The sequence below is a fragment of the Lepisosteus oculatus genome, chromosome 7, assembly GCF_040954835.1.
Source record: "Lepisosteus oculatus isolate fLepOcu1 chromosome 7, fLepOcu1.hap2, whole genome shotgun sequence".
Classification (NCBI taxonomy): domain Eukaryota; kingdom Metazoa; phylum Chordata; class Actinopteri; order Semionotiformes; family Lepisosteidae; genus Lepisosteus; species Lepisosteus oculatus.
The window spans coordinates 35,874,953-35,899,531 of NC_090702.1; the positions used below are offsets into that span (position 1 = coordinate 35,874,953).

At 35.7% G+C, this 24,579-nt stretch overlaps 1 protein-coding gene across 5 annotated transcripts in view; it reads right to left on the reverse strand.

Moving 5' to 3' along the window:
* Positions 1-24,579, reverse strand: part of tafa5 (TAFA chemokine like family member 5) — a 180,563-nt gene that overhangs the window by 21,634 nt on the left and 134,350 nt on the right. The window lies entirely within an intron of this gene.

Consider the following 24,579-nt stretch of genomic DNA (forward strand, 5'->3'; position numbering starts at 1 on the left):
CGAGCTGTGGTCCAGATGCTCAAAGGAAATTGGCTGAAGAGCCACTGAATACTGAATACCGAATACTTAAAGTGCTGCAGGGTGTGTCTTCCAACTGTCTGAGTTTTTTGCCCTACCATCCAGACTATGCTTCCAGACTATTCAAACAAGATGCCCAGCCCATTGAAGTTGATGTTTCATGATAGTTGCTTCAATAAAGCAAGTTATTAGCTTCTTATCTTGCCAGCTGAAATGCAGAATTCCTATTAAGCAGTGGTGCTGAAATTTTCCCTGGACCTTGAGGTGTTTCCTGTTTATTGTCCATGTCTCTGCCCCTTATATTAGGGTAGTAATGACAGCCATGTTGTACACATCAACTTTTTTATATTAAAAGTGATGATGTGGTCCTCAAAGACTCTGGTCTTGAATTGGGCTATGGCAAATCTGGCTCTAGAGATCAGATATTAGACTTCATCTTTTAGGCTGCTATTACTAGAGATGACTGCGAAGATTTCGGACACTGGGAATGTTTTTCCAAAGTGGCACCATTAACTGTGATAGAGGGGGAAGGTGTGCATATGCCATTTACTGGTTGGAAAAATAACTTGGATTCTGGGGGTTTAGTGTGAGACCCATCCTAATGTATGCCTCAGAGAGTAAGATGACGACTAGGAGTTCTGCTTCTGAGGTGCTCACTTGGACATCATCAGTATACTGGAACTCCACTACAGATGATCTTATCATTTTGAATTTAGCGTGGAAATAGTTGATGTTAAAAATCTTCCTATCAGTCCTGTAGTTGATATAGATTCCTCTAGGGAGTCCTGACTCAGTGAGATGAAGCATGCATAAAAAGATAGAAAATAGCATTGATGCAATGATGCATTCCTGTTTCCCGCCAGTTCTAATTTGTAGGGTTACTTTGCTAAAGAGGATGACACCCATCATAACCATCATGAAGAACGCAGACAATATTAGATTTACTTTTTTATATGGAGTATTTGTTTTGCTATCAAGCTATAAAAAACTTTCTCTTTTTGTAAATAAAATCTTTAATTACTTGATCATTTTCATAAAACTTTGCATGGATACGGTGACCAAAGATATCCAATCGAGGCATCCATGGACGATATTGTATGGAGACAATGTTATGATAGGAAGTGAAACGCGACACCGCCTTGAACAGCAACAGGAGTGGAAGACACGCCTTGAACGATTTGGGATGAAACTGAATATCAAGAAGACGGAGTACCTGGAATGCGGTGATCAAACCAATGGCACAATTGCAGCTGGTGGGGTCCAACTGAACAAAGTGACCCAGTTCAAGTACCTAGGCTCATGTGTCAACTCCGACTGCACTACCCTCCAAGATGCCAAGACGCGAGTCAGCGCCACTGGGATGAAATGGCGGCAGGTCACTGGAGTACCGTACGACAAGAAGATCCCTTTGCACCTAAAATCCAAAGTCTACCGCTTAGTGGTCAGACCAGTGGCCATGTATGGAACTGAATGCTGGCCAACGACAAAGAAACATGAACAGGCACTCCTTACGATGGAAATGAAGATGCTGTGATGGACCCTTGGCTTGACAAGACTAGACCATGTCATGAATGAAGAGGTGCGAAAAACACTCAAAGTCACCCCAATCACTGAGAAAATTAGGGAATCGCGCCTGTGATGGTATGGACATGGAGACTGCCCCCGAATTGAATGTGGAAGGCCTCCGGCCCCATGGACAACTATTTACGCGCTAGCTGGATCGGCTGAAAGACAACATGCGCCTCGCACAAGTCACCTGCCGAGATGCCGCAGACCATACGAAGTGGAAAAATTGGTGCAAACAAGCAGACCCCACATAAGTGGGAAAATGCGAAGAAGAAGAAGAAGAAAGATCATTTTCATAAAACCAGTCATGGCTTTTCCTCTTGGTGAAGCCAAGTTTGGTTTTACATATGGCTAAGGCTGCAGTTTGTCCAGTAATCTTGGGCATTTATGGGCTTTTGCAGGATGTTAAGTTTTCTTAGCTGTTGTTCTTTTAATTGTATTTTTATTGCAGTCCTTTGGTCTATAAACACAGATTTTTTTCCAGTGGAATTTCTGTTGATTGATATGTTTAAGAAGTAGTTACAGGGTCAATACTGCACAAATGTGATCTGTTTAGCACCAATCTACATTGATCATGTGTTATGCTCATTTCTTTACTTTCACACCTTCTGACAATAACATAGTCAAGGAGGAGCCATTGATGGGATTAAGGGTGGCATCAAGAGGTCTTAAACCTATTCCTTTGACAAAGTAAGTTGTTGGTGATAGCTAGGTTATACTCAGTGAAGATTGTTAAAAGAAGGTTTTTATGTATTGAGAAGCAACGGATGGAGTGAACTATAGTAGGCTTCTTTGAAATCATTCTCTGATCCAGCATTGACACGTATGCTGGATAAAGGTAGCATGTTTTTTTTTTGGCAAGTTTTAGATGCAGTGTCATGAAGTATTAATTTATGCCTAGATCACTTAGGCTATTAACCAAGTTGTTATGAATGGAAAAACCTACTCCATGTACTGTACATGTGCTTCATAAGATGGGTCCCCTTTCCATAATAACATATAGCCTCTTCTAATTTCTGGTAGTTGTCCTTCATCAGCGAGGCAGGTTTCACTGAGGGCAGCAATTTGGTTGTCAAACTGACTCAGTTCACGAGTTACAATTGTGGTGTGACTCTAGGCGGCACTTAGAGTTTGTATTATCAATCAGGATCCTGACGTTCCAAGAGCCAACATTTTATTTTGGCAATATTTTTTCAACCGCTAAAGATGTGCTCTCTCTGGTTGCAGTGAGTCAGACAGGATATTGTTAGACTATTTTTAGGGCACCTTTTCTAGCCTCTTCCCTGTTTGGAGTTAGCATGGTGGTTCCAAATGGGACTGCTCAGTCACAGCTACAGCTGCTGGGATGTGCTTCTACTTATTCCAAGCAAATCTGACCTTTTTGTAGCTGCAAACTTAGTGACTAGTAGCTTCCAGCAGCATAGGCCTTCCCTCTTCACCAGTAGCCAGTTGCTCAAGGACTTGGCATGTAATTTCTCAAGGATGCCTAAGCAAATCTTTTACTCCTAACTAGCGAAAGAAACTCAGGCACCAGGCGGTCAGAAAAAGTGGTTCTATGACTCCCTAAAATTCTGCTTCAAACAGAGTTCTCTGGGCTCAAAACAGCTGGTAAGAACTTACCCTAAATAGAACAGTTTGGAAGTCCTCAATCTCAAAGGGAGTTCAGCTATTTGAGGCAACAGAAGAGACTCAGTGACAATTATGCCTACAGTTAACATGAAAAGCCTTCTGCTCCACCACCACTGGCAAAGAAAATCCTTGCTTTCATTGAAATAAGATTTGTAGATCAAGAATAGGTGTCTTCAGTCATTTTTGCATCCATGACCAGACTGCCTTGAGTTTGTATACAGGTTTGTAAATTCCTAGGGAAAGCATATTTGACTCGAGGGATCCCAGAAGAAGAATATAGATTGAGCTTAAAAATACATAGTATTGTAAATAAGAATTTACTTTTAATAATTTATAAAGTTCATTAACTTTAAATTCATTAACTAAACACAAAATAAAATACACAATAAGTAATGAAAATAATAAAATAACTTGGGTGCTTCCCTGACACTTCCTCATCCATGGTTTCATGTATTCATGGTGTGTACTAGTTCGCTTTGCCTGCTAGAGCATATGTGTTAACATCAATTGGAAGAAAGTTGGGCTATAGAAACAGAGGCCATGTCCCATTATCCACACCTGTGGTCTCACTCCCTTCATATGCATATTCCTACTCAGGTCTGCAAATGCAAACAAAATTAAATGCATAAAATGAAATATTTATGTCTTATTAATAAGTTTTATGCAAAAACCAACATCTCAATCTCCAAAGTCACACAGAATATGAAATTTAAGACTTTTTAAATTAAGTATCATGCACATCACCCATAGGATGTAGTCATATAAAAGTAGAAAATGGAAACAACACACGTGTAGATGAAGATTTTAGACATCATACTGTAGATAATGATGATTACTATGCCTAACACTGTGGAGCAGCAGCAGCAGTGGATCTGAACACCTGGATTTAATTACTGACCCTGGAGGAGTTGTATAGTTGTCTATTGTCACCAGCACACATGCAGAAGGAATTCACACATATTTAATTAAAAAAACAGGAGGGCTTTTAGAGGTCTTCACAGGTGAGGTGTACTCTCTGTTGAAGCTTTCTTCCAGCAGCAACCTTAGCTTTCCCAAAGGGCCTGCCATCCAGGTACTCACCAGGCTCACACCTGCTTATCTTTGATGGGTTGCCAATTGTAAATTGAAGGGGTAATAAAGCAGGTGGCTTATTCTATGGTGGTCAAATAACCGGTATAACTAGTTTTCTTTAATCTCTCCATGTCTGCTACACCCTGAGAAGAAGCTGAACCTGAAAGATGTCACAGTCTCTGTTTTGAGTGGAATATAAACCACAAAAGAGAATTCAAAGGAACAAGTAAAAGGTTTATTCCATGTTGAAAAGAGAAGAAAGGAAACACAACGTTTCGGCTGTAGAACCTTCTTCTGATGTGAGGAAAAACCTCTCTTCTCTCTTCAGCATGGAATAAACCTTTTACTTGTTCCTTTGCAGGCTATGCATGCTGATGCAGCTACCTACTTGAACTACAAAAGAGAATAATACTGCTATTGACCTATCCATGTCCCCACCCCTCCTTAGTCACAGGCATGGAGTAACGAAGCAGGCGGACATGTCTCTGCCCATGTACTGGGACCACCTGGAAACACCACTGCTGGACATCCCTACCAGCGAGAGCTGAGCAGGCCACAGGAGAGCCTGAAGCTGAAGGAGAGAGGATCCTGGAAGGAGATCACCAGCGAGGAGCAGATCACCTTGTACCGCATGAGGTTCAAGCAGAGCTACACGGAGTTGAAGAAGCCTTGTGGAAGACGAGTGGAAGATGGTTGTGGGGGGTACATGTTTTTGTTGATATGTCAGAATGAAAGCAGGACAAACACTAATTTTAAGGGCATAAACCAGTACTCATTGAATCATTTCTCCCTCAGTAAGCTAAACACAACACATACTGGGCACACCTCGCTCTCACAAGCAGGTGAGAAGTAGTGTTGATAACTTTTGTTTTAATTGATTTGTTTTAAAATTTATATCTGTTTACACGTCTTGTACCAGTGATGCGGTTGTTGAGGGTGAACATACGTTCAGTCTAAGTGTTACTTTCCAGTAGTATTTCACATACAAACACAATTGCTACTTGCATACTGTGATAATTACTTAAATTAGCAAAAATAGAGATTACTTCAATCATATGTAAACCTGAAAAACACATTATGTTCACAACAGGCTATAATAACTATTTTTTATCTATCTGACTGATTAATTTTGCTTTGTGAAACAGCCTTAATTTCATTTAAATATAAATTTAATATCTAACATACTGTGATATATAAAACTAATAAAAGTCATAATTATTGGAGAAATATTATATCCACAGGGCTAGGCATTGGCCAGGATTTGTACCCAGGTGTTTTGCGTAGCACACGAGAATTCTTCCACTGAACAACCTATTAAATCAAAATAAAATACACTTTTAAAAGCAATATGTCAATTAAAACCACTATGTATAATATAGTTTACAATCAAAATCTAAAAGAATATGTTTTATAATTATATATTTCTATGCAATTACTAATAATTCTGTGTGCTGTTTGAAATGAAAAAATGTAACATTACGTTAGTGTTACTGTACAGCATACCGTGACTAGCATAGGAAACCACTAATGCACTAAATACACTTAATTTTTATCATTAACTTAAAATGGCATATTAAACATTTACTGTACCACCCAGCAGTTTTACAGAATAGTGCAGTCCTGCATGAGATTATTTGGAAAATATATCTGATGTGTTGGGAGATACATTTCAATGTACAACAGCATCTGTCTTACGGTCAGACACAATATACTTTGATCATTCTGTATCACTTCCGTGTATTGTAATAATTACATGATTTATGATTAAATCTACAATTTAGTTAAATATATTTAATTGTACAGTTGATGTGGTGACACAGTTTTAAACACCTCTATAAATATATTAGAAACAAACTATTATCAATAAAATGTTATTATTTTAAAATATATCAGAATTATCTGATTTATTTTTATAAATATTATTAATGATTAGGATCAATGGTAGGATCAGTTACTACTGTTTCATTAACTCTACATTTAAGGTATATAATATTTTATAGGTTATACAATATTTATAACTGGAAATTGCAACCTCTAATCTAAGGAGTAACTTACAATACCAATGATTCCTGCAATAAACACTTTATAAAGTATTTACATTTAAAAAAAGATAAAGAGCTATCAAAATATTTAAAAAGAAACTAAAGATCAAACAATTTACCCATTGCAATAGGCCTTTTAATGTCATTGGTTAAATTACAGTTTTGTGGGGTAGAGCATGATGAAAGGAAATTAGGTGTCACTTAGCTGTTTAATACGGTAATGCGTTCCGAAGTGTTTTGCAACTAGCAATTTGATTGTGATAGCCTGTTAGCCCCAATTATTAATCCAATTTACTATAAAACAAGGAGAAAAGACCTACTTACATCTTAGAAATTGGATTAAATTAAAGTCCTACATTTCACAAGCCTTATCTGATGGGGTTTGTAGTGATGTTATATATCACCAATACATAAGCCTTTGGAGACAAAATAAGCCAAAGATAACATTTTAATCAATTTCAAAAATGAACAGTTGTGTCCTTCATTATCTAGTCATTTCTGTCACACTGCTCAATAAAACAGATGGAACAAATCCAAAGCAATTTCTATTACAAAATAAAAACAACCTGGATCTTATCTACCTTAAAAAAACATATCACCACACAGTTCATCTTCAGGAGATAAGACAGAAATAACATCATTACATCCTCAGTAGGACACTATCTCTATGAAATAGTATATCACAATCATGTCAACAGTTGTGAGCCAAACTCAATAAATTTAACTTAATACTACATAAGCCATGGAATTTGGGGAAAGGGATTTCACCGCTCATCTTCAAAGCTGATAGAGGAATTACCATTTATTTCATTTTGGGGCAAAAACATAAACACTGATTGTCATCTGATATTGATTTTTTAACATGTTCCTTATTCTCTATATGGGTATTTGGCATGTAACATTGTACTTATATGAGGTATAGCTGGGAGCTATTTGAATACTTACTATTTTAAATGTGTTTGGTAAAGGTTTTACAATTTTAACATTCTCCACTATTTCCAACACAATTTTTAAATGGTTACATTTCAGTAAGGGATGTGAACATGTAAGTGAAAAAATATAATTAAATAGGTTGATCTTGAAGTTTGGAAATAAGAAATATTGTGACACTGGTCTTCATCATGCTATTGTGTGGAAACAAGACAAGGAACTCAGAAAAAGAATTAATGATGCTTACCCACAAAGGGCTACAAAACCATTCCCAAGGATATTGGGCTCCACCAATCCCCTCTAAAACATTTGTAGACAGTCCACAAATGGAGAAAGTTCAAGAACACAGCCACTCTGCCCAGGTGCAGTTCTCCAACCAAAATCTCTCCAAGAACATACTCAAAAATCTTCAAGGAAGTTACATAAAACCCCAGATAACATATACAGTAAGAAGCTGCAGGCTTGGCTAATGTGACTATTCATGACAATTATCCTAAACATACAAGCAAATCTATAAAAGATAGGTTTCAGAAAAAGACCTTGTCTAAGTCCGGACCCAAACCTTATAAAAATGTTGTGGCAGGATCTGAAGAAAGCTGACCACACAAGACAGCTTTCAGATGTAACAGAGTTGAAGGAGTTCTATAACTGGTCAAAATTCTTCACAACCAATGTGTCACGATCGTCATCCCTCCTCTTAAAGGCGCCCCAACCCTTTCTTATTATAGTTGATTATGTGCACCTGCCCCCTGTTTCTCATCATTTAAGCCTGGAGCTCTCGCTATTCCTGGCTCAGCATTGGAAAACGGGCGCCACAAGGCTTGCCTATTCCCCAGGCTCACGGGAAGCTTGAGGGCAGGCCTTATTCCCCGACGTCCTGACTATCTGAGTCCAGGGCTCAGAGTGCCTAGCTTCCTTACTCTGTTTTAACTCCTTGTTCTGGATCCCATTCCGGATTTTAGCTTTGTCTGTCTTGGATGGATCCCCCGGTTCCTGGACTCTGGACTGCGCCCTGGTTTCCCCCTTTGGACTATCTGGATTGTTTGCCTTTTTTCCCCCCACCGAGCACCGGATCACCGCTGTCTCCGCCCCCTGTCTGTCAACCCCCCCTAATTCTGCTGTACCTTCCCCTGATGTCCTTCTTCACTTACTTCCTGATTATACCATCTGCATAGGGTCCTGAACTATGCTTCAGGGGAGCCAGTCACAAAATGGGAGAGACAGATCAACAGTTACAGGAAATGTTTTGTTGTAGTCATAGCAGCTCAAGCTGTTCTTTTACATCTGAATAGATTTAGTGCTGCTGTAGAAAAGGGAGCAAATACTGAGAACATTCTAATTTTCTTATTTAAAGTAATAAACATGGTACAATCCATTTGATCTTTTTCAGTTTGGAGTAGATTGTATTGTCTCTAAATATAAAGGCCGATTTGGAATATCAGTATCATAATTGCAAGATCTGATACTAATAAAATATGGACACTTTGCAGGGTAGTACTTTTGCATGACACAGTAGTAAGATAATTCCTAAACAAATATGCAGTTTTAATCAGAATTAGAATACAAATAAATCACTAATTTATTTACTTCTAAAAGTAGACACTTATTCACCAGAAGACTGAAAGATGTGTGAGTGTTAAAAGTAGTCACATATTCAGCAGAAGGCTGATGGCTGTGTGTATGAGTTGTATGATAGTGGAAGCCAACAAGTGAAGCAGGCTGCAGCTTTCCACTGGGGAGTGAGCAGGATCTAGAAAGTGGGTGGTGATCCATCCACAAGACTTTAAAAACAGCCTATTCTGGGGCTGTGCCAAAGGAACAGGACTGTGGAAGCTGCAAGGCTGATGAGCCACATGTTATGCCCATTTGAATGAAAGTTAAACATTTAAGTAAAAAGTATGTGTCAGCTAAAATAACTTATTTGAGTAAATATAATATGTGTGAGTGTATAACAGTTAAAATATTATGTGTAAGTGAATTGGTGAGTGAAGTCCAGAGAGCACAGGTGTGGCAAGGAAGACGCTTACTCGACACAGAAAGAATTGAGTGAAGGAAGGGTATGACTAGATTCTTGCCTTTGGCAGTGTTTGAGAAGGGTGTTACTTCTCCCTGGATCATATGTGAAGAGCACAGGGTGGTGGGATTCAAGATGCACCAGTAGCTCTGAGTTGAATGTTTTCTGTTGATTTTGATATTGATTGATGGGGCATGGGAACTGCACTAGTAGCTGCCAGTTAACACTCCCTGGTGGATCAAGATGAAGGCACAAGCGGCTACTGTATATGATGACAGAAAGCTGAAGAGCCAACTGGCTGGGCGCTAGGAGCACTGCTTTATTAGTATGTATTTTTGTTTAAAGTCTGACGTGATGTCTATGCCACTGATGCCACGTCAAAAAGCAGACTGTTTCCGTGCTATTTGTGTTTACAGATTGTTTGAGAAGCAGATTGGTGGAAACTACAGTATGTGGAGGACAGTGTTGCTAGCCTTTGAAGGCAGACTGGGGAACCTGAGCGGGGTCAATCCTGCTTGAATGATTAGTAAAGTTGATGTGTTTATGTGAGATGCAGCCTTATGGTGCAGGGTGGAGGTGCCCTTAGCTGCATGCCAACAGGAAGTCGAAAAGTAGGCTTTGTGGAACACCCGGTGAACCAGTAGCTGCTAGTTCAGTAGTTGTAAACCGATGTGCCAGGTGCTCCAAGTCACAATTCCACCATATAAATAAACAGATGCAATCTGACGGTGTAAAGTCAAGGTGCTAACGGCTATATGTTGACACAGAGTCGGAGGGCAACCTAGTGGAACACAAGTTGAGACAGTGTCTGCTTGCTTTTACGTAGTGGAGCTTCATGCTCTGAGAGTACACAGACAAGCTGGGTGCTCTGAGTTAGAAAAACAGCAAGAAGATACCCAGTTTATGCCTATGACATATCATCAGTCAACTCTGACTTTATTAAATAAATAAAGATTAACTGACAATATTTATTACATCATTTAAGTTAGCAAAATTGTTGGGTCTGGATGCCAGTACTAAGGCATATAATTCTGAATGCAGACATATTAATGTAACTGGTCATGATACCAGGGTTGCATTATATGACTTCGTTTGTAACATAGTGCCGCATATTGTAAATTACACAAATGTGTTTAGAAATCCATCTAATGAGTAACCGAGGCTCAAAACAAACTGCGTTAATTAGTTCATTATAAGATTTTCAATAATTTCTTAAGAAAATAATATCTAGAGTAATATCTATTACTTGTCAGCGGGTAACATATTCAACCTGTATCAATTAAAAATGTAGAGGTTTCATACAGAAAAATCCACATGATAGAAATTGATAAGTAGAGTTCTTATGATTTTTTAATTCAATAATTTTAATGAAATTACTCCTGTCACAGTTGACATTTACCTCCTTTAGCTGTGCAGGTGGAAGAAAAATGTCAGGGTTTCTCTGTTTTTAAGAGATAGCACAGACTCCAACATTTCTTATTTATATTGATATGACTGGTATGTTTATGACACCTATTGATGGTAATTTTTAGGAGATGCTAATAAATATTACAATTCAAAGCACAATGTCAAATATTGTCAATATAATATGGACAGGTAACAAATGCCATTTCCCAAGGGCACTAGTATTTTGAGAAAAGCAAATGCTAAATAATGTTAAATGCTTTTGCTAATATGACATGATGTAACAGTACTTCATAAGAATGCAGAAAGTGTAGATTGGATGATTTTTATGAAAACGTAGGAAATAATATTAATGGGAACTGCAAGTGCATAGAGGAATGCGTGCATAGAAGTGAAATGTAGAGAGTAACTTGTAAAACCTCCAATTTACATCACAAAGAAGACTACAATTTGCAGGTATGCGTAGAAGGCAACAGAACGTCTGGTGATGTGTGCAGCCCTATGAATTTGTAATAAGCAGGCTTGTGAATACATGTCTTTTAATCCAATAGAAATTTTGAGACAGTTTTGACAACAAATACTATTTACTTGTTAATTCTGAATGGAAATTACGTTGGAATGTTTATGTGTTGAAATGTCTGCTGCACAACCTGTATTTATTTTCTCATACACAGAATCACATTAGTCACTATGAAGACTAGTGAAAAAAAGGGCCACCTCTCATCGCAATTCGTGGAAACTCACATGCAAGTTTGCGACACAATGTTTACTTCACTGCTACCATTGTGAAGCCTCCATTATGTCAGGACAACAGGGCTGAGCTTTACGGGGTGAACTACTTGTGAGCTCCACTGCTACACAGCTCATATACTCTGTTTAAGAAGAATCATTAATCAGTTAACTACAGTTTATAGTGTCAATGTAGTAAATTACATAATGGTTCAACAGAATATCTTGTTTGTTGCAGATAATGTAATGTACAATAAAACTAATAGCAAGTAAAGGACTAGATTTGACATACAGTATTTTTCCATTTTCCATTACAGTATTTTTCCTTGGGATTTTCTGTAAAAGGAAAATTGCTATCTATTGAACACTAATATTTGCAGCTCAGTGGGAATATAATGTATTGTTCTTCTTATGTGCAGGGGATATATACCTGAACTGTATGCACTTAATACACTGTACAAATCAACACAAATATGCTAAATAACAAAAGGACATGGTAAAAAAATATTGTATATTACTGCACAGTTTTCTTCTATAAAATGAAATACTATAAAAATGAACATAAAGCATTACAGTACCTTTCAATTTATTGCATGGTGTAACATTCAGGAAGATTCAATGAAGCAAGTCAAATGTGACACTTAATGTGAGAAATACATGTATGTGCACATTTTGAATTGAGTCTTGGAGACAGCCTTCCAAACTTTGGTTCTCTGATAATGTTCTAGAAGCTTCAGGAATGCCTATCAGGCTAGGACTATCCTGACACCATAAGTAATCAAAACTACAGATGAGAAGAAAAGGGTTTCACATTCATATTAATAATTGGGAGAGATCTTAATGTATGTTATTTATACAGATGTTCAAGGACAAGATATTTGAGGAAGTCTCAGAATATGTCTATTAGATTTGTGTGTTAGTGGTCCACTATTTTATTGTTATAAGTCAACATATATTGTGTATTTTCAGGGAGAGTATTAGAAATGGAAATACTTGGTCTAAATGTTGTTGTTCAAAATAAAATTGTTCAGATCATGTTATCAATCTAGAGATTACTTAAATATTTAAACACAAAATTGTTATAACATTTATTTTGTGACTGAAATCTCAATTTATGTTTCAAAGCGTCTTCATTGTGTTTTCATCTGTCTACATTTAGATACTACTTTATAAAGAAATTATTCATAAATACTCATTTTAAATGATTGAGATAAGCAAAAAACAATCATCTTTAATAGTCTTGAAAGACAAATGTTTTCTAATGAGGCTTTACTGTTATAAAAAGCTGTTATAAGGGAAACAAGAAAGTTTTAAATTACTCAAAACAGCATACCCAATCTTGGGTTTGACATGTGCTTCAATTTTTATTTTATTAACAGAAATGACTATTATTATTGCTTAACTTTTTTTTTTTTTTTAATTGCAAGGAACAATTCAGAAGAAACAGGCTTACTGGCAAGTAGAAACCATTCAAGAACAATGTCATGACATGACATCATAAAAGGTGAAAGAGGTATAAAAAAGAAACAAAAAGTCTAAAACCATAAAATATATAATTGCAGAAAAAAAAATATATTAAAAAGTAAAAAATAATATTAGACTGATCAAAGGATGGTTAGGTGTTTGCATTGAAAAAAACAGTATTTCAATACCCCAACTACAATACTCTATTAAAAGTATCACACTTTATATTACCTGCAAAATGGCACTTTCCCAAGTCAAAATTATCAGATGCAAACCTTACTAGTATTCTTAAGTAAACTACAGTTACTCAGAACTACAGGAAGATCTTTGTGATATAGCGCATTCTTCTTCCAAAAAGAGAAACATCACATTTACATGCCACCTCTTAAAACACATAATCTCAACATGGAATCACCAACTTGACCAGAGGTGGAATCAGCTCTGAAACTCAGGAGAGATCAGCACTTGTCTGATGTAAACTCACACTACTTTCCAACATAACAGCTATAACAGACATAACATACCAGGGATGAAATAATAAAGAATCTGAATCTCAGGATTTATTATATCAGAAATCCACATTTATAAACAAAAAAAAAAAACAGAAGGATGGGGCAAAGTACGTATTCAAAAGGTTTACATAATCACTTGGCTACATGTGTGTTACACAGTGAGTGTAGCACTATGGAAAACAAATTCATGTTAATTAGGAATGTGAAGAGACAACTAATAAATTATGGTTATAGAAAAGCATGAAGTGCTCCTTGCAATATTAAACAGTTGTTTTTATCTCAGACATTTAATATCTCTTCCTGCCGTCCCATATATTTGCATTAAGTGGATAATTTGCATTAACAAATACTGTTTCTCTTCCTAAAAACAATTAAGCTTATTGATCTCATGATTGAACAAATTGATTGATTTTGCACTCAGAACTATATCTGAACTTAGGATGGCTTACATAGTGTCCTATATGTGTCTCTGCCAGGAAACATCACACACAGAATTCTATCAATTTCGTTTAAGCTGTTGCTACCCTTTAGCTTCCCACTACAGCTCTTGTTTATCAGTTATATAAACACAGATAGGAAGGGCAATTTCAAACACTCCCAAAAACAATAAGCATAAGTGAAAAGAGAACAGAAATCCAGCATCTGGCACTAATTTCCAACCTTGTAGCACTATTTAAGAACTGAAACTTTAAATACACAAGTCATATGTTCAGTTTAAGAGCTTGATGAGCCAAACTAACAAAGTTCAGTTGGAATTAAAACCATAAGACAGAACATTACTGCAGCACAAGGACTGGGAAACATTTGTTTCCATTCAAGAAATTCTTTATTAAATCAACTTATTAATAGCAAGAATATTTAACTTTTAATTACAGTACATGTACTTTGAGATGATTTCATGAACTTTTCACTATGTGAAAGGTTTACCTAAAAAATATCACTAAAGTTATATATCTTAATTATATTTTTAAAGTAAAACAGTTAGTGCATGTAATTACTTTAGATTAAATGTTGTGATGAAGCATACTGGCACTGGGAGCATCCCTTCTGAATTTACATGATTTTGTGATCCCAGCTGAGGAAAGTGTTTTTAGAAGTGTTAATACTAAAGGTCTGCCCCTATTTTTTTTTAAAAAGTAATGTACACACTTTGTGTAAACAGCGTAATGCCACATCATTGATTTACTTGAAAAACAGAAGAAAAGCCTGGGAACCTTGAGTCTGATTTCCCGTAAACTAAGAATACTTAAGAAAACATGGTGGCTTGTCAATTTAATTCCATTTTTGACATCATATTCCCTTCATCAGCCATCCAAAGAATTTCTCCATCAATATCAGTCTTCAGTTAAAGATAATGCCCCGGATATGGGAAGTGGCCTTAGTATTTAAACACTCATAATGGATCTGAATCAGTAGCTTTGGGGCTTGTTCATTTGGATTGATGGAGGATATTGAACTTCTGAATGTTAAGTCTAAGTCCCATCTTCTCATCTGCCCCAGTAAGTATGTTGGTACTTGTCTGAAGATCAATTTCATCAGCCTATTGGAGTTTGATGGCCGAAGTCAGTGTAGTTTAAATTTTGGATCAGAGCCCACCCTAGCCTATCTTAATATACTTTGAGTTTGGAAAAATTACAAATGTGTAAAAAACTTTGTGTCACTGAGGAGAATTTAAGCTTTGTCAGCCCAATCTTTGCAACAGTTTGGAGACAAGTATGATGGAGAGGAGATTAATAGCTTTAGCTTGGAACAGGTTTTTAATGTATTTTGTTTTATTTTTCAAAACTGAAAGCAAATCACAAAAACCTCCCGTATTAAATCATCACAGGTTTCAAGGTAATTTATCAGCCAACGCCCTCTGGGTCACATTACCTAAAGCAGGAATCTTCCACAACATGATAAATATCTGGCATATTGAGAAGTGTCAGTATGGTGTATAGCAGCCCAGTTCAGGCACTGGCTAAAAGAAAGGAGATATGAATATAATGATTGGGTATCCATAATTACCCTTTTCATAGAAGTATATATTGGGATCATTAGTAGCTTGTGAGCCTAATATTACTTAAAGGAACTTTTGTCAATTTAAACTTTTTAAATCATCATCCACTTCACCTGGGATGTTGGTAAAAATAACATTTTAGCAAGAGAAGTTCCTTGCAAGAAAGAATTCCTGGCTTTAAAAACCTTTTTCAATCAGCTTTTCAATATTTGAAAAATATATTTGTCAAGTTGTCATAGAGTAGTACTAAAATAAAGTAATTAGATTGAATCATGTCTTGCAGTGACATTTTATAATGTTTATCTCATGTTAAATAATGATCTGAAGGTTTAGAACATGTTTAAAAGAGGGAAATTCTTGAACTTCTTTAAAGTAGCATTGGTTGTTTTAACAGATGCAGAAAAATTGGTTGGTATACACAGACAAAGCCAAAAGAGGAAATCAACTGTAGAATAAAACAAACTGTCAAAAAACATTAATATTTTTTCCCAGGAAGCCCTCAAAGTGGTCTTCATTTCTACATCAAATATAATTTAAAAAAGCAAAGAAACCAGTCAAGAATTTGCACTGAGAAGCTAGCAGAATGGGAACAGTATGAACTTGAAACCTTTTGTTCAGACAAGAAAACTGGCTTAAAATAAGAGGGCACTCAATAACAATTGCTCACAAATAATAGTGTCATGGACAAATGAAACACAAAGGGGAGTTGTGAAGACAGTGTAGAATATGTCAACTGAGTTTGCCTCCAACTTTGAGGCTAGCTATTGCTCTTTTATTAGATACATTCAGTTTGAGTATTCATGGTTTGATTAAAAATACAGCAACATAATGTGGGAGAAAAGGACTATATTATAAACTACTCCCTATATCTGTCATTTTATGCTGTAGTTGTCACAAGTTAGGCAGAATCAAATTCTAGGACATTAATTCCAGGATCCTATGCTTAGCATATTATGAAACGTTTTAATGTACATTGACTATGATACTAGCAAATACCCAGCACCATACAAGATAGTTGAGTGTTAGAACACACTTAATTACAGTTGCTTCCAAAGTGCACCATAAATCGTGATATTGAGACTTTATTGACACTACTATTTTGCTGTATTAAAATGACAGAGAAATCTATGCTTATTGACTAGTGCAACAGCAGCAACTTGCTGCAAAAACATGTATGTTTAATTTAAAAAGACTTAAAAACACATCTGCTAGAATTCGATTTAATGGGCTGATGCACTTTTATTTGGTGAATTAGAGTATTTCAAGCATTCGGTGAATCAAGCATTTATGTGACATCATTGATTTTTGAGTTCATACTCTTCAAAGGCAACTCCTTGGCCCAGCAGAACTGAGCAGGAACTCATCAGATAGTCCATTCTAGTTTAATATCAAAATCTTATTAGGTCAATGAGGCAATGATGCAACATGGTGAGTGTTACAAAGAAAGCACATACCCAGTACTGAATCAGTAAAATCTTTGTGTGACTTTCCTTTGGCAGAAGTATTCAAATAAGTAGATACACAATTCTGTACTTCCTTCTTAACAAGTCTGTAATGCCCTCTTCATTCTATGTTTCCACTCACCTCACAATACTGTACATTGTGTTTGTCTTTCAGTAAAAGAGATGGGAGTCATGGAGATCAATGATATTTGCCATTACCTTTGGTATTCCACCCAATATAATGAATTTCTTAATACAACAACAAAACATGCATAACAAACCAACAAGACTAAAATATAATGTATGTGAATCTACCTGCTTTAATACAAACATAATCCCTGTTTTATCACTCAGGGATTACAAAGATACTAATATCAACAAGGTTGATTTAACAGGGATGAATGATTTAACAGTAACACTTGTTATTGTCAATCTTTAATTTAAATAAGTCTCACATAATTAAATAATATTTATATACCCAAAGACAATTACCGTTCTGAACTGTATCAAAATTGTGTTTGGTATAAAAGTTTAATTCTCAAGATTCAGAATGTAAACATTGAATTTATATTCATCCAAATCCAAATGCTGGCCTGGACATTCTGTGAGATGACTGAAGCTGGATTTGTCACAAATGTATACATCAGGAATGAGAAGATCTGCTTAGTATTGCGCTGAACATGGTTCCTCAATATAGGAATGAATCTGACTTAAACATTATCTCAACTGGCTTTTCAACAGCTTTCACACAAGGTCTGACTTGGCTTCATCTATGAGAACAACGGAGATGGTGAGGAACACAGTTTGCTTACCCAGGTTGTAGCTGCTACTACTGAATATACGTTTTCATTCAGGCATGTCAACAAAAGTCCAACTGTATTACTTTTTTGATCATGTGAAATCACAGCTTAGTCACAAGACTTCTCGTGTTGCTGATAATTGACAGATGACCTCCAGATAGGCCCTCCTTCCACCTTGGGGTTGCAGAAAAAGAGGCACTGAGTGTTGGGTGTCCTGGTTTGTGTTAAGAGACACATCTCGGATGCATTTCTAAAGTAAATAATTTGACCAGAGGAGCTAAGTTGCACTAGGGTTATTGTCTATTCAAGACAACAGAAAGATTATTCAAAATCTTTTTGAGCACTTAATTCTTAGTGTAAAATAACTCTTGAAGACACAGAATTACTGCTTAATTTACTATGAGACTGCAAAGGTAAAATTACTATTTTTATTCATGATTGCCTGAATTGATCAACTTCAAATCTACAATCCCAGTAGACTCCTACAATTTGGATAAAGTGATCATTCAAAAGAAAAGATTTTTGCTTCTCCAAAGGTAGTCTGAACAATACATAAAAGAGAACAGAGCTTGAGTATTCCCGCTGCACTGTGATGGCATTTTGTGTTAAAACGGATAGCAGAATGTTCTTGTCAAAGACTGAAGCTCTCCTGAGCTGACAGGTGTATTATTCTTGAAACTCCATTGTCCCTGATCAAATGCAAAACCTTTCATATGGGCAAACTATCAGCAGTATTCCACTACAAACTACTTGCTCCTGCCCTCGATAACAGAGAAATAAATGTTCCTGTTATTACAACATCTTTTCAGGTTTAAAGTCTCAAGGGTTTTGTAACTATAATATACTGTGCTTAGAAAATGTTTTTTTTTAATCAAAGGACATACATTTAAATATTTAAACTGCAATGTTTCAGTGATTTAGCACAGAACAGTTATAATACTTATTAAAATGGGAATTTTGAGCTTTGAGTTTTCTCAACTTTCAGCAAAATTTGTGGTTATATAAATAAGTAAAACTGAATGTAATAATCTTGCAGAATTATAGACTTTGAAAGCCATATTTTGTTTCAAGATCCATGTGGGAATGTTACAGAAACAAATAAAAATGTCAGACCTTTGGTGCTGAGCTTTGAGGATATAACACTTCTGTATAATGTCAGATAAATTAATTGCTAAGTCCTCTGTCCTTTTGTAAAATAACATATCATCATAAAGTGAGAAATATTTTCTTTGGCAGTACAGAACAGACCAAAGCAACCAATTATTTTGCTGGAAAATGCAAAAGGACAGTACATAAAAGGTAACTATTTAGTTAATTGAAGATAATAATGTAATGGATATGGAGACCAGAACACAAAAAGAGCCTAGGCTCTATAGATAGCTGTGTTCTGTAAATAGTACAATGTTAACACTCAAGCACTCAAGTGATGTGCTTGAGTAAGAAAGAGCAGAGAGCAGTACTATTGCATTTGCTACCATTGCATAGAAAAACCTCTTCTAGAGACATTACATATGACAAGGCATGGCCAAATGTTACACAATTTTGTAAGCCTCAACTGGCACAGTACAATCTACTTGTGATAGACTGGTCATCATATTCGCCTGACATGAACCTTGGGGGAATGGAAGCACCACTAACATGCACTGAAAAAGCCTGTTTGGATCCATGACTGTGTACACTTTCTGAGTTGCATGCAGCACTTCTTGCTAAGCAGAATATGATTTCCTCTAGAGATATAAATGTTCTTGTAATGTTGATGCCACATTGCCTGTGAGCATCGCTAATAGGAATGGATGACACACATGAGATTGTGCTTGTTCATTGAAAAAATTGAATGAACCCCCCTTGGAATTTAACCTCCTTTGATTTGCTAATGGGTTTGAATGTTAATGTGTCATAAGTGCCCCAGCACTACGGGCAGTCTATTTGGCCTGAGACATAAATCAATCTGTATTTTCTGCATCTTTAGTAACATGGTTGTATTTTCAATAACTCTCAGTTTATCTGTCTACTGTATAAGGACCTAGATTATGCAAAAACATAATCATATTGCTTTATTTATATAATTACTGTTAATAACTGCCTCTTTTTCTATGCCATAATAATAGTCAGTAGAATCTGTTTGGATTTGAATGTGTATGAGAGCCGTGAAATTTGCACTTAATGTATTTGAAAATGAACATATGATGAAAGAGTCATTCAGCACAGTATCATATGACTTTAAACATAACCTATTTCTTTCTTTTTTCATATTAATGTCCTGTGCTCCTTATTGGTCTTATAATCATTTAGATCTCAATTTGCAATGATTATGAAATATATAAATATCTGAACTTTTGTGGAAGTATTTAATTTGTGAAATTGGTATGTTAATAACAAAAATACCAAATAGTACGGAATTACTATTTAATATACTATTTGGTATTTTTATTTAATTAATATAATATTTAAATCCACAGTTTCTTGCTGACATCATATATATATATACAAGTTAAAGTACTGTTTTGAAAAGATAGAAACTTAAACTGTCCAAATGTACATCCACAACTGTATGCTACAATCTAATTTAAATATAATCCATTTATCACTTTATACACTTGTTCCTGACTCTCCACCAAATAGTAGGAATGTCACACAATTTATTCACACTAATCTACTTCAAAAAGAGCACAAGAAAAAAACAAGATACAGCTTTCATCTAATTCGTTAACTGCAAGATACAGAAGTATAGTTTCACCAAATAGCTGTTTCAATCAAATATATAATTTATTAAATACCCTTACATAAAAACTGATCATTACAAATTGAATGCCAGTGAAACTGTTGTCCTGGAGTCTCGTGTCACAATCTCAAAGAATATGCATGTTGTAGCAAATGTTTTTGGAGAATTAACTGAATCACCACTAACAAAGATCAAAGAGTGTTGTCCTGGAGTCTTGTGTCACAATCTCAAAGAATATGCATGTTGTAGCAAATGTTTTTGGAGAATTAACTGAATCACCACTAACAAAGATCAAAGAGTGTTCAATAAATAGTTAAGCAATATTATTGTCAGGTAAGTATTTAAACACATAACGTACATTTACAGGCCAAATATAAATCTGGGTATCTTTCACCAAAAATAATGTGCTGAGCTATAAACGAACAGCTGTTTCCCTGAGTTATCAGAGTGGGTGGGTGTGCGGCTCAGAGAGAAGTCAGAGAGATCAGGGTGCAGTCATCTGCACAAGACAGTGGGAATAAGGTCTCCACCTGAAACAAGGAACAAACACAGGTCTTGTCATCTAATCATGGAGCTGGATAAAAACAGTCTGAGGGTTACTGTATCAACATACTAGGGAAACAGGGGTTACATGTCTTGTAGGATAGAAGGGACAATACTTTGTTCTCCTATAGATTAAATGGAAAACAGTTTAAGCTTTCTCTTATGGTTAATGGTTAAAAGGGAAAAAAGGTTAGACTTTTCAGAAGCTAAGGGTGAGCACATTAAGGTTACCATTTACTTCAGTGTTATTTACACCAGGGTTGTTTTGGCCTCACCTTGCTTTCATGATTCCCCATAGATTTAATATTAAAGGTTACAGCAAGTATGGCACAAGGACCCTATAAATGAAGTTTATGTATATAGGTCCCCCAAGAGATGCTACTGGCTTAGGTGGATCTGCCTCATGGACCCACTGATTTTTAAAATTGGATAGTGAACTAGACAATGAGGCTACAGCAGGGATCGAAGTCACTAGATGATTGCTATTGGCCGTCTTACCAAACTGACCTCACTCCACTCTTGTTGTGCAGTTTTTGTTTGCAACAGTTTACTGAACAAGGAATGTAGCAAGTCTTTCCACTTGTAAGCATTTGTTTTAGATTCATTAAGCATAAGTTAAATCATTTTATGAACTGTGATGCACAGAGACACATGACAAAATATTCCCATTAAGTATGGTGTATAAGTGTGTTTGTTTATAAATATATCCACTATACAAATCATGATCACTAGAGCTTACTGGATAAACTTCAGACATAAATCATACATTATGTATATATGAACAGTAAATACAAACTTAGTGTAAGTATATTAGAGTAGGTGTTATGCTATTAAAAGTAATGCCAATGTCATGAAGATAACATTTACATGACAGTAAATGATATGTCCTTTATTTTATAATATATATCAACATACACATGATAGCTGAATACAGGGTGGATACATTAGTGGGTATTTGACTTGAAAATATATGTGTTACATAATAAAGTGTTGTTTTAATACACTGTTTACTTGTGCTACATGAATAAATTGTCATCTTCCCTTTGGGAATGGAACTACAGCTGTTCATCGTAAGTAGATCTCATCACACCTTTAATCATAAGTAACATATACGTACTCTAATAGAGAGTTGGAGTGGTGAATTGGTTGTAAGCATTGCTGCCTCACAGGTTTTGGAACCCAGTTTGCTTCTAGCTGGGATAATTTTAATGTGAATCTTGGATGTGCTGTCTAGGTTATTTTATATGTCTAGGTTGTTTATGTTTTCTGTAAACATGTATGTACTGTAAGTGCATGTGTGTGTACCATGTGATAGATGGTGTATCACATCTTGTGCCCATTGTTTTCTGGGTTAGGCTCCAGCTCACCACAACCCTGCACTGGATTATGGAAAATGGATGGATGTGGAACTGGATAATGTAAAATGTAATACATATATATACTGTAAAGGAACAAGTAATAGGTCTATATGTACTGTATGTAGATATTATGCATAAATTGAGTGTGGTAAACCTGTGTACACGTAGATGCAACTGATCAGTGGTTGGATCTCTGTGAGAAGCATGGACAACTTAAACAAGGCATGGCATGTACAGTATCCAATAAGGTTTTGAAATACAATAGACTAATGTATAAATACTGTAATATGTCACATAAATGAAATTCTGGATAAAACATTTTGTATTTCATTAATATGATTGGTCAATCAGTAACCTCTCAAACATTTTTATTAATGGAATACTCTGCTTGACCAAAATAAAATACCAGAAATAGCATTGGTATCAAAATTGAATAAAAGTGTTCAATAACAAATCAGAAGCCAAATAAAGAAAGACAGGCACACATTACCTGCAATGTCAATATTAATAAAGGCAAACAAGTATACTAGATGATTAACAGGTACTGTAATGAGTTTAAAAGGAGGTATGCAGTTAGAAAATAATAATAGACCAAAAGAGCTACCTACTGTATATTTTGTGAACACCCAACAGTTGTTATACAATATGTTTCATGTTCTATTATAAATATTTCAATATATTTTTTATTTACAAAATCACAATATAGCTTTATCATATCAATAAACACCTGCACAATGCCATCTCTTGTTTTTGCCCACTTAGATTATGTAAATAAATAAGCATGGCAATTCAGAGTCAAAAAATAATTTCACAACCTGAATTTTTCAAGTTTGTATCAGGACCTGTGAATGAAAATTCAACATAGAAACAGAACCATAGCCTGACATCCAGCCATCATTACAGCATCACCATATGACTGCGCCATTAACTTGGTCACACTATCTATCTCCTCAACACAGGCAAAAACATGTACTATCAGCAACAATGCTGAATAATCAAACACCCATGAACTCAATAACTCATTCCTCTTCCACTGTCTGAAATCACATTATCTTCAAACTGTTGACAGTTGTACTATAACTTGTGAAGCACTGGACCCAGGAGCACTGTAAAAAACATGGTATCACTTATTGTAGAGTACACAAGCACGAGAAAACATTATAGTTTTTAAAGTGGACTGCTAATCTTTTTACAGAGACCTCATGTCTCGTGCACTGGGAAAAAATCTCACATTCACAAATATCAACCATATCTTTATGATATACAAACTGTATGTACTTGCTATACAGCCTACTGTAAGTTGTATACTGCACATGACAGAGCTCAGTGCAGTGAGCACCCCCATAATTTTAATCCAATGGTTACATTCGTTTTCCATTATTTTCATAACAGTAGTCTCATCTAACTTTAGTCAGATATTAGGAGCACAACACACTGTCTTTTAAACAGTTTTCTCTTATCCATCCCCTGTCAATTTCATTCAATTCCTGACAATCTACACTGGCAACATATGCAATGCATCTGCGGCTCAGAAATAAAACAGGAGCTACATCTTTTCTGTTTTTTTTTTAACTTTTCAAATCTGTTTTAATAGTATTCACAAACAATAAACAAATAAGGATTTTTCACATAAATGAAATTGAGGAGTCAACAACAAACACAACAAACACAACAAACACAGCTGCACATCTACATCACCTTCTTCAACAGTGTGGCATTCATCATAAAAGTATGGAAACCATAAACTTCTCAATTACCGATGCAGATTAGCACATATTGAATACTATCAAATGAGTATTCCATGTTAGTGCTTTGTGCTGTCAGGCTTTTCTATGATTTGTTGGAAGATTGTTGTGATTCTGACCTGCAAACAAGGCAATGTTTTATTAACTTCAACAGTTTGTTAAATATTGTGTTGTGGATACATCATATTTCAAGAACATTTCTAGTGGTGGTCATTGGATTAGTGTTTTGTGCTGTCGGGTTTCCTCGTGCTGTTGTATAGCAGTGTGATGGTTGTTACGTTCAATCATGGACGTAAGAGTTAATTTATTTTTTTAATTCTTGTTATGTTGGTAGATTAACAACAGCTGGCAGTGTCGACAATCTAATTTCTTTAGTATGCAAATGATCTAATTCACTGTATTATTTTATCATACTTGTGAAACACATGGCTCACCTCATCATAATTTTCATCTTTCACTAACCTTTCTGAATGTCTGCAAAATGCCAGTTTCTGGCTGGTAGAACACTGCTATATTGATTAATAGCAATCAGTGATATACTACACAAAAAGGTTGTGTACTATGTCCTTATTTCTGTTGTCACTTTCACTG